Below are 12023 nucleotides of genomic sequence, written 5' to 3'. Positions count from 1 at the left end.
TGAAACCATGTAGAGCAAACATTTTAACAAATTATAGCAAGATAAGAAATTCATCGCAAAGAATTAGAAGTCATAGCTGCATGTGAATAAAAGACCCAACAAGGCAAAACAACCTGGTTCTCATCCTTCTGATTTGCTGTTGTTAAACCCAGTCTGTGTCTGTCACCAACTCAACCAGATGACCTTTTAACCCATGGGCCACAAGGAACTTTGAAATGGTTTTATGAGGGATGGGAAGCAGTCTGCTGGTTTTCCCCCGTTGCAGTCAATTTAATGCTAAAGGTTATGGGAGGCGTGAACAAGGGCTGCCTGAGATATGAAGATTTCATGCTGTCTCAAGCTTCATTTGAAATTACTCGGGTTCCGTGCTCTGTCCCAAGCTGGGACATTTCCTTGTTGGGTTAATGGGCAGTGTTGGGTGATCGGGCCGGAATGTACCTCAGTATCGCTCATACAGACGGAGGTTGAAATTAAATTCCCTCCTGCACCCCTAACCTGGCATTTAGGCAACGTCATAACCTTGATTTCATGATTTCAGATTGATGCTGACCCACTGCATGGAGTTCTTCACGATGAGATAAGGACCAGGAAAGATAAACGGCCCATTCTTTAAAATATTTGTGATGGATTTTGAAGTTGTCTGTGTTGTGTGGTATAGTTGCATTGGGGACACTTTTTTACTATACTAAACAGTGAGAACCTACCTAACACATAAACATTCACTCCTGATAGTACTGCATAAACCCCCTTAGCACAACGCCTTGGTCTTTTTTTTTTTTTTCTTCTGTTAGGAGCATAAAGATACATGAATCCTTTTTGGGATGAAATAGCCATACACATGAACTTATGTATGGGGCATAGAGAACAGCCAAAAGAAATTCCATCAGGGCATGTTTCATGGAGCTCATTTGCCCCTTGGAGTGTCTCTTATTACCTCACCCCTTTTATGTGATTTAGAGCTGGTGAGCTTGCCCACCTGGTAACTGTTCCTTCCAGCAAGGGATTCCCTTTTTGCAGTTTGCAGTCCAGTTGCCGGGAAGTCGCAGTTTCCTGGGTTGCAAGTTATATCGCCCACTCTATTGCTCCAGAAATGTCTTTGTGGGTGAATGACAATGTTGCAAATGTCCAATGTCTCAGCAGAAGGGATGCTTTTTAGTGCAAAACATGGCAGGCAATGGTGTGGGTAATCAAAAGAGGACGATGCTTGCTTTTATGCGCAAAGCGTGTACCCAAAACTAGTAGCCACAATATCTTTGCTGCTGTCAGTGCTGAGCAATGCCTGTGACACCCTTTTTCACCTGGGGTGCAGTCCTAATGCTCAACAAATACCCAGTCATCTGCCTGGATGCTGTGTCCTGGCCTCCCCAATTATGTTTAGAAAAATACTCCAATCAGCAACCTGTCTGCAGAGAATAGACATGTTTAGCTAACTCTTACAGTTCTTAACAACTGATATAACACATATTTTGGAATTAGGCACCACACCCCATCAATTTGCTAGGAGGCCCATAACTACTTGTAAGGAGACAATCCAACACCTGAATGCACAAATTCTGTTGCAGAATTAACAAAAGATGCATTACTGTTACTCCAAGCAGTCTAAGGCAGTCCACATCAGGGTAAATCTTAATGCAGTACTGTCTTCCCAGGGGAAATACTACTCCCCATTTGCTAAAGATACATTCTTATCACCAACACATACTTTTTCTTGACAGGGAGGCAACTTTAATAAACTCTATCTGTAATGCTTCAAAAGAAACATAGTGGCCGAAAATGTCTTATTGTGGCTACCTGACTCTCCCAATGTTATAGGACATATATGCTAAACAGTTTATGAAAGGCAATTGTGGCTAGCCTTTAATTTAGTCTAACTCCACACTGTAGAGAGCCATTTTACACATTCCTTTTGAACATATATGAGGTGGGCCATAAGCATAGGACAACATAAAAGGTAAATATGTGTGTGGTAACTTCTTTTCCTTTATCTTGCATATCTAGCCAATAACGTTTAAAGATGTGAAGGCAGGCGCTCTGTTACCAGTCTTTAGCTTCTCCTAACGCACGTTTCCATGACATCAATCTTCAGGGAGGCTGAGTTACTTTGTTTTTTCAGGCGGGTCTGCATTTCTGTTTCAGGTGTGACAAGTTAATTAGCTCTGAGGATTCTGGTACTTGTATTTTTCACACTTGATTTTGCTGGCAGGTGACTGGAAACAACTTCCTCCATAGCACACATCTTCCCCTTGATGGGCAGAGGGGGAAAGCCATGGTTGTGGCTCTCCAATGTGAGGCATGATGGCCCTGCTGCACTGCCTTTCCCGGGATTTCTCTAACAATGTTTAAAGATGTAACGGCAGACGCTCTGTTACCTGTCTTTAGCTTCTCCTCCTTCACATCTGTAAACATTGTTCCAGGAGTCCCGGGCTAGGAGGAGAAGCTAAAGACTGGTAACGGAGCGCCTGCCTTTACATCTTTAAATATCTAGCCAATAACCACCTACATAGTTCCCAGTTTGCTGAGCAAGAGTTTCAGGAATGGAAACGAAGTTGTGAGCTGCTTCAAACGCATATTGGATTTCCAAAGACATTAACTACAAGACCGGAATTTAACTCACAAACTATGTTAGTGCCATAATTTCAGCTTACTTGTACTAAATGCTGAGATATCCTACAAGCTTCAACAATGTCTTTCGATGGTGTCAAAACAATATTTGGAGCCAATAATGTCAGCTCATATCTAGTCAACCTGGCATTTGTCAGGTGCTGCATTTTAGTTTTATCCAATAAAATCCTCACTGAGTCCAATGTGGAAGAGAAATAGGCAGACAGTCTTTTTTTTTCCTTTGTTGAGTTAGTACAGATAACGCACAGCCTCGCTTTCCATGCACGCACAAACGACATAACTCGGGCATCCCTAAAAGCAGGTGAATTACATAAGCAGATGTTTAAAACATCAAAACTCTCTTGCAGAGCAGCAGTCCATGGCAAGGGAACTGGGGTGAGTTGCATGCAAATGTTTCAGCAAATCCATTCCCAACAGATTTAAAGCACATTATCACTGACAACAAGCAGAGCCATGCACGTACTGAACTGTACAGAATCAGATATTGGATATTGGACCGGCCCCATGCTGTGCAGTCTATTGTGCTATAGTCCTCTTGATAATGATTCCTAGCTGAAGATCTTTTTTGGTTCGGGTGTCCGGGCTGAGGGGTATGCACTGCCTACATACACACCCTTAATACTTAAATCTTCACGGTCTCCATCTTCGCAATCCTTAATTTTTTTATCATTATCAAAGGCGCGCGCTTTATCTCTTTCGGATTGTGGTTTACGATTCTTAATCTGTGCTTCTTTTATAGATTTTTATCGAGCATAATCTTCCCATTGTTTGCATGTTTCCCATAGCACAGGTGTCTAATGGCCTTGTCACCTTTAGCGGCTAATATTTCCCTTAAATATCCTATTTTGTCTGTCAAAAGACACATGCATTGGGAATTGTAAATCCGGTTTATTGGCAGTGTATTCATGCAGTTTTTGCAAAAGCAACACTACCTCCAAGCCTCTCCTGATCATTAGTTCCCATCCTGGCATAGCTTCCAGGGGAATAGGTACATGTTTTTCTAATTCCGGTCGACTCTTACAACATTCCAATCCCATTTCTGTCCTACTTACTTTTGTTTCCTCCTTACTTTGTGATCACAACGTTGCTTTGATAATGTGCCACTTTAATTGAAGTGTGCCCACAAACAATGCAAGATACACGATTATTTCATGGTTCATCTCTACCATGGTTTCAACTTGTGTACACCCAACTGTATTTCCCTAAAGCTCATTTAACAGTATGCTCCCTATAAAAAACACTACATTACATATCCAAGTGCACTTACCTATGGTTCATTAAAAATGTGCTTCCACAGGGAACACAGCATTACATATTGAAATGTATTTCTCTATGGTTCATTAACAGTATGCTCCCTCAGAAAATGCATTTCATTTTTATAACATCAGACCATACAACATTATTCTGAAGCAGTCTCACCCCTTTTTCTGCAGTATTCTGTGCCAGTGCTTCACCAGGAATATAAATCCCTTACTCTTACGTCCCGTCCCCTTTCTTCCATACTTTTGGGACATTCCGTCCTTCGGGACAGGATCGGAGCACTTTTAAAGCATCAAAACCTACCTTTTTTGTCCTCCTTTTATTTTTACACAGGGCCACCGCATGCAACCGTAAACCTGCCTTCCTGAGCTCTGCATCAACCTTCAGTCCTTTTCTCGTCGGGTCGGATGCACTTGGATCATGGGAAATGTTTTCTTTTTTTCCCCCATTTGTCCTTCATCTTCTGGTTCCACTGTTGTCTTCTCCGACTATGCCAGAGCGGCAGGGATTCATGTCCTGTTCTTCGTGCTAACATCCTTTTGTGATGGTGGATCCCCATTCTCTGTCTGGAGTACTTGGGCCCGGAACATCGGACTCTTGTCTCTACTGCAACTCTCTTTCCATCCAAGCAATCCAGCGTAGGTTCATCAGGTGGGAGGATGTGTTTCAACGGCTTCCTCCTCCACATTTACAGCAGTTCATTGACACAAAAAGGAAGTGTCTGGTAAATTCCTTCCTTTTTAGGGCCCCCGGGCCAGGGACTCCTTCCTAGGGTCTTCTGGTTCCGGGAGGGGTCCAAGTAGCTCTTGTACCAGGGTTCTTCCTGATGTGTTTCAAAAGGGATCGAACCTGGATTCTGGAGCTTTCTCGGAGGCTCCCTGTCAAGGGGCTAAAACGGCCGGATCTTTCTCCGAGGTTCCCCATCAGGGGGCTAAGGCTAAGCCCAACGTTTCTTGGGCAACTTCAACTGGTGTTATTCCTGAGGTTTCTCAGTCTGGGACTAAACATACCGAACCTTGTCTCGAGGTTTCTTGTAAAGTGACAAATATTGGGGTCAGTCCTGAGGATCCCCAAATAGGGGCTATAATCAAAACCAACATGATAGAAGGGTCCCATTTAGGGACTCTTGCTACCGGGTGTGACCCTAAGCTTTCCCACAAGAGATCTTTTGGTCGTACCGGTCCTACTGAGGAGGGGGCAAAGAAGGAGTGCAAGGGCCTTAAGTCTTCAAGCACTGGCCCTGCCAAGGTTCCCTCACAGAAGGCTAATAATTCTGCAGAAACCAAAGGGGCTGAAAAACACTCCAGGTCTCCTAGTACTCTGCTGAGGTTCCCTGATTCAAAAACCCCTACAATTCCGGTGGTGACAATAGCCTCACAAAAACCTGTGATGCAGATCACTTCAGGCAGTGACAAAATGGCGGTTCCACCCATGCGGCCTGAAGCAGCCATTTTGATAAGCTCTTCCAAACCAACATTTTCAACAGCTTGTACAGAGGGGCCTACTTTTGGGGCCGAGCAGCCTTTATCATGAAACATGGATAATAGGAACCCCTTTCACTCACCAACTGACTGGTGTGCAAGGTTTCTGCTGCTGCACATATTCTTGCTTCTTCCTACGTCCGCTCCTTTAGTTTATGTGGATCAAGCTGGAGGAGGGCCATCTTGGCAACTGACCTCAATGCAATCTTGGGGGTATGTCCCTCCAGAGCAGCCTCTACCCACTCCTCTGACTAGACCTTCCTCTGAGGATGCGTTCTTTGGAAAATTCCAGTCCCTCATGCACTCCGACCCGATGAAGGCTTACTTTAAATATATGTTCAAAGAAATATATCCTAAGCCTCTCGAGCCACAGCCAGCTCCTCCTACTTAGCAGGCTTTGGTAGTGCATCCTCTGCTTTCAGTGGGGGCCCCTCCTACACTGCCGCCCTTACCTTTTGCTTTCACCAGTGCTTACAATGGCAGTTGTGCAAATTAATATGCCCAATGTGTTTGAGGTGTACCACGTGTCACGGATCGATTTTCTGTTCCCACCAAAACAGACAAGCATGCGAGCCAAGATGGTGAAGACCAGCCCCACTCCGTCCAAGCTTTTCATGACTGGGTCTTGGATATGATGGTGTTGCTGGAAATTCCAATACCCGAGCCTCCGACTCCACAAGAAGGAGTTCTTGGGAGCGTTAACAGTTACTGCACAGGAGTGCACAGGTCTTTTTCTTCAAAAGGATGTGCTAGGTGAAGCCCGTAATGTTTGTGAGAAACCTCATTCTGGGCAGCATATAAATTTTTAAAAAATAGACGCTCGCTACAAACTCCACTCATCAGAGGACATACCCTTGACTGCCTTTTTGCTCCCTTCATCAACTATGGTGGCAGCAGCTATGCTCCAGGCTAAGCCTTCTTCAACATCCTCCACGGCTGCCTCTCCAGTCCCGTCCAAAGGGGACAAAACTCTGGATGGCATTGGGGGAAAATGTTTTTTCCAATTCAGTTCTTCAGCTGCAGCAAGAGAATACTGAAGTCATTCTTGCAGCGGCAAACCTCAAGCTGTGGAGAGAGCTTTTGGAATTTCAAGATTGTATCCCACAGGACAGGCTAGAAGGTTTTAAAGAAGGCCTATCCGATGCCATATTTCTGGCTCAGGACCTGCTGGTGGCTGTGGCCCATCATGTAGATACATCTGCTCTGGGCCTTATGTTTGAAATAGACATTTCCCGAAAGAGGTTCAGGACAATGTACTCAGCATCCCCTTTGAAGGGAAAGAGCTTTTCCGCTCCTCCACTGACGAGGAACTCAACAAAATAAAGGCAAGCACACTGACTGCTAAATCTTTGTTGGTCCTAGTCAAACAACCTTCAGCTAAAGCGGCCTATACACAGGTCGGGGACCCAGACAAGGTCCTTTTCAGTATTTAGAGATTTTCGGGGGCGTTGAGCATGCCGAGCAGCAGGTTCACCTGGTGGGCCTCAACGCAAGCAGCAAAGGCAAAGTGGGCAGTTTTTTTTTTTTTTTGGTCATCAGCCTCCTCTGTAACAGTTCCATGTGTTAATATCCCCGCAAAAATATTGCCATACAAAAATATTGCCCTATTTCTGTGCTGATATTAAGCCATGGAACCTGTGGGGGACACCACTGCAAGCTCCATAATTTGTTTAATGGGGCGGGGGACACCCCTGCAACCCGAAGTCCCAATAACTGCATAAATTATCCCCACTAATATCATCACCTATGGTCTTACCCAACCGTATATATGATATTATTGGTGGGGATAATATTCCATGATACCTCTGTAACAGGAGGTCTTGCCCCTGATAAATCATCCAAACGATGTTTTTCATCGGTCACACGAGACTCGGGTGGGAGGACCTATATCGTCTCATCTGGAGGCATGGCAGACCATCACAGAAGACAGATGGGCTTTGTCTGTCACCCGAGCAGGCTTCCACCTGCCCCTCCCTCATACCCCACCTTCTCACCCTCCTCTTCAGCAGACTGCGTCTTCCTCCCTCAGAGCTGAGGTACAAAAACTTTGAACCTCAAAGCGGTGGAACCTGTTCCCTTGGGGCAGCAAGGGGAGGGCTATTACTCCTGTCAGTTTACAATGCCACCAACCCAACCAGGCTGACCTGCGCACTATCCTCAACCCCTCCAACTTCAACCTTCCCCCCCCAGAAAAATTCAATATGATCACACCCAGCCAGATAAGATTCTCTCTCCGGAAGGGTGATTAGCTCAGTGTGGTAGATCTCCAGGACGCTTATATGCACATCCTGATCTGGGCCCCACATCGGAAATACCTTCAGTTTTCCATGGGAATTCAGCATTTGCAATATTGAATGCTGCCGTTTGGTCTCAGCTCGGCACCACATGTCTTTACACAGATGATGGCGGTCATTGCGGCATTCCTCAGACTGCAGGAAGTTCATGTCTATCCATATTTAGAAGATTGACCTCTACGGAGTCTTTGGCACTGGGCTGCGCCAGCCAATCTACAGTCTCTCCTCTAGCTCCTATTCCAACTGGGGCTGTAGGTAAACTGTGGGAAAACGTTGGACGGTTGCTCAAGAGCTGATATTTCTAGGTTTCCGTTGGGATACTGTCAGGGCCTTTGTTTCCTAACAAAGGCAGAATTGCAGTTAATCAACCACGTGCCATCTTTTCCTGAACTCCTCTCACAGGTTAGTCTGGTGGTTCCAGAGACTCCTTGGCCTGATGGCTTCATGTGTTCTAGCTGTGCCTCTTGCAAGACTGAAAATGAGGTGCACACAGCGCTGCAGAGCTGCTGCTCCCAAGCTTTGGATCCAGACTAAAAAATGATATGGATCCCATCTTCCATGATGTCAGATATTCAATGGTGGACAACCTCCAACAACCTCTCAGTGGGAACCTCCATCCAGGAGCCCTCACTACAGGTCACAGTTACAACAGACTCCCTAGTGGGGAGAGATGTTGGGTCATCTCGAGGTCTATGGTCTGTGGACACCCCAAGACTGAATGTCTCATATCAAGTACCTAGAACTCTTGGCGGCCTTCCTGGCCTTGAAAGCTTTCCAACATTCTATCATCAACAAGGGAGTGCAAATTTGCTTTGACAATTATGTAGCTATGTTCTACGACGACAAACGGAGGCATGGGGCGCAGTTCAGGAAGGCGGGTTTACGGCCACATGAGGTGGCCCCTTGTAAAAATAAAAGAAGGACAACAAGTCATTTTTGATGCTTCAAAAGTGCTGCGGTCCTCCTGCCCCGTAGGACGGAATGTCCCAAAAGTATGGAGGACAGGGGACTATGGAATAGGAGTAAGGTAGTCACTACCGTGAGCAACTTTGTTATTGCCTCTCACAGACGGGGATCCTCAGTTGCAGAAATCAACTTGTCGAAAAGGTCAGCTGGTGAGTGAAGGTGTGGCTACTGGAAAACACATGTACAAATTACTGCAGCGCACCCCATGCCCGACTCCCAACCTTTGCCTGCTCTCCGACCGTGGCACATTTAGTCCAACTGGATTTTATCTGCAATGAGGTCCCATCTGGTGGTGCTAATTGTGGAAAATGCTTCTAGTGTTCAGAAAATAACTTAAGGGAAAATGAAACACTGGAACAGAATGTGGTTTACAGCTCAGAAAGACAGGTTTATTCTGCTGCAGCAAATTCAGCATTGTTAAAAGCAACCATGTGAACCTCCTCCTCTCTCCCCCTCTTGACAAGAGGTACATCTTTATACATTCACAACCCATATAGTATTACAACAGGCCATTGACTCAGAGCTAAAATTTAACGGCAGCTGGGGTTTTACCTTACTTCAAGCAAATGCTCCTAGGCTGATATAACACACTGGGCCTGCTTCGAAAGCATGTGTCAACCGCTGAATCCTAAAAAGGACATTCTATGTTTTTGCAAACTAAGGGCTTCTTTACAAAGAACATGTTTGGAGTTATCTATTTAGAGAACCTATGTTAAACAACTTCCAAAGCCTATAATTTTAATACACATTACTAACATTTAGCCTAAAGGGAGTGCTGCAGTGTATGGCTTGCTGTCTGTCTAGACCTAAAAAACAAGCAGTGTCCGCTCTTTGCCAGCTGGTTGCTCATCCAGACTCAAGGGGGGATGCGTTCTCATTCTCGTGGACGGGCCTGTTCGCGAACGCATTTCCTCTGATCCGGAGAATGATCCAGATGGTGCGCAAGGTCCAGTGCAGGGTGAATCTTGGTGGCCCCATTCTGGTCAAGGCAGACTTGGTTCTCGGATCTACTTCACCTCGCGGTGGACGGCCAGCTTCATCTGGGGTCAGAGCCGGATCTGCTATTACTGGATGACCCGGCATCCCTCCGTCTTGCAGCGTGGCACCTGACCACTCTGAATTCGGACATCTAGGGATCCCGCAGGATTGCCGTCGCATCTTTGCTGCGGCAAGGGTGCCATTGACAAACGTGTCTTACTGTCGTAAATAGACAAGGTTCTGTGCCTGGTGCGCAGAGCATCCAGACGTACAGCCATTGGAGGTGTCACCTGCTCAGCTTCTACTGTATCTTCTGCTTCTGGCGAAGGGTGGGGGGGCGGCTGGCGTTGTCTTTGACCAAGGTGCATTTGGCTGCCATCTCCCGGTTCACAAGACGGCGCAACTCTACACCTCTGTTCAGTGGCTGGTTGGTCCAACACTTCCTCAAGGGCCTTATCAGGACATTTCCCCCCGAAGAAGAGATTTGCTCTGGTATGGAGTCTCAATGTGGTACTCTCACCTCTCGTTAAGCTTCCGTTTGAACCTACGGTGAAGATGAAGTTCCTCACATGGAAGGCTGCTTTTCTGGTGGATATTACAACTGCTCAAGGATTTCTGAACTTCAGCCTCTGGTCATCGACCCGCCGTGACTGCGATTCATGAGCGACCAGGTTCTTCTGTCTACTAATCCTTACTTTATCACTAAAGTGCCGTCAGAGTTTCACTAGAACTCTACAATAGCCTTGCCCATGTTTTCCGCTAGGGCTACCACTCCTGTGGAAAAAGCGCTGCATTCCTTTGACGTCAAGAGGGCGTTGAAGTTTTATCTCGACCAAACTCAAGTCTTCAGGAAGTCGAGGCAGCTGTTTGTGGCTGTTGGCCCCTCCAACAGTGGCCAGTCGATTTCTAAGCAAGGTCTTTCCTGTTGGGTCTCCTCTACAATTTAATTTTGCCAAAGGAACGCTGGCAAGCCTTTGTGGGCCACTCCTAAGGCCCATTCTGCAAGTTTCACAGCGGCACTGGGGGTGGGTATACTGCTCAGTGACATTTTCCAAGCAGCATCTTGGGCGGTGCCGTATACCTTCACATGGCACTACTGCTTGGGGCAACAACATGGGGAGGATGTGCAGGTGGGACGTGCGGTCCTCCAACGCCTGTTCCAATAAGGTAGGCCCTGCCGCTTCCGGGGTTTGGTTTGTTCTAATGGTGTTTGTTTATCATGCCTGTTATTGGATGGTTTTTCAGTATGTTGTTTACTATGTCCTGGGGTATGGGGTGTTGTTTGCCTGTCATGCACCACTGGGTTCTTGTACTGCTATGTAATCTATTCACAGCATGTGAACCCATGAAAGATCTAATGCTGGAGAAGGGAGTAGTTTCTTACCTGTAAATCCATTTCTCCAGCGTTGGTATCATTCATGGATTCACATGCGCCCACCAGCCGCCCCTGCAGGCAAACCTTGTTTTGGGTTTCCTCTACTTGGGAGATTAAAATCTGAAGGGAAGGCATGGGGCGGGGCTATTTATACTACATGTCCTATTGGTGCAGTCTAAAGCACCCAAAAAGACGTTGATAGTACTCTGAGTGTCAAGTTTTCTATAGGAAAACACTATGTTAAAGTTACCAAGGTTTTCCCAGCTTGACGATGGGAAATATTCACAGCATGTGAATCTATGAAAGATACCAACGCTGGAGAAATGGAGTTACAGGTAAGAAACTACTCCCTTTTCTTATGTTCCCTGGATACCGTTCTGAAAGAATGAGGAGTATTAACATGTTTTTGCTGAACCTGGGACAAGTCCACTGCCTCTGCATGGGGCCTAGTACCTGGTCTGAATCAAAGAAGGGATCGAATGGAAGATGGCATTCAAGACACCTATCGGGCACTAGGAATATCAAGTGATGCTGTTTGTGCTCTGAAATGCCCCAGCCATCTTCCAATGCTTCATGGATAACATCTTTGCTGATTTGATCGGACTGACGATGTGGGTCTAACTTGATGACATCCTCATATTTTCTACCACTAAATATCACGTCATCATGTCTGGGAAGTTCTGCACAGGTTGGCTATTAATCATCTATATGCTAAAGCTGGCAAAGGCATATTTCATCAAGACAGCATGGAGTTTTTGTGTTACGTGTGTTATGTCCTGTTCCTGTGTGTGATTGTGTTTACAGTGAAGGAAGGAGAAGTGTGTTATGTCCTGTCTTGAGTGTGGGCAGGGTCTGAATGGTGTCGGGCTGAATGATGTCACAGGTGGAATGTTATGTCAGAATTGGAATGTTGTCCTGTGAATGTGTGTTCCACCCATTGCAGTTGAAACCATGTATCCTGGGTGGTGGGAGCCAGTGGCTCCCTCACTGCTCCTGTTCTTGTTCCTTACCTATGAGCTGTAACCTGAAGTAACTGAATAAAGGAAC

This window comes from Ambystoma mexicanum, chromosome 2q (assembly GCF_040938575.1).
Source record: "Ambystoma mexicanum isolate Mex_15411 chromosome 2q, UKY_AmexF1_1, whole genome shotgun sequence".
NCBI classification, from domain to species: domain Eukaryota; kingdom Metazoa; phylum Chordata; class Amphibia; order Caudata; family Ambystomatidae; genus Ambystoma; species Ambystoma mexicanum.
This window is presented reverse-complemented; position numbering follows the sequence as displayed.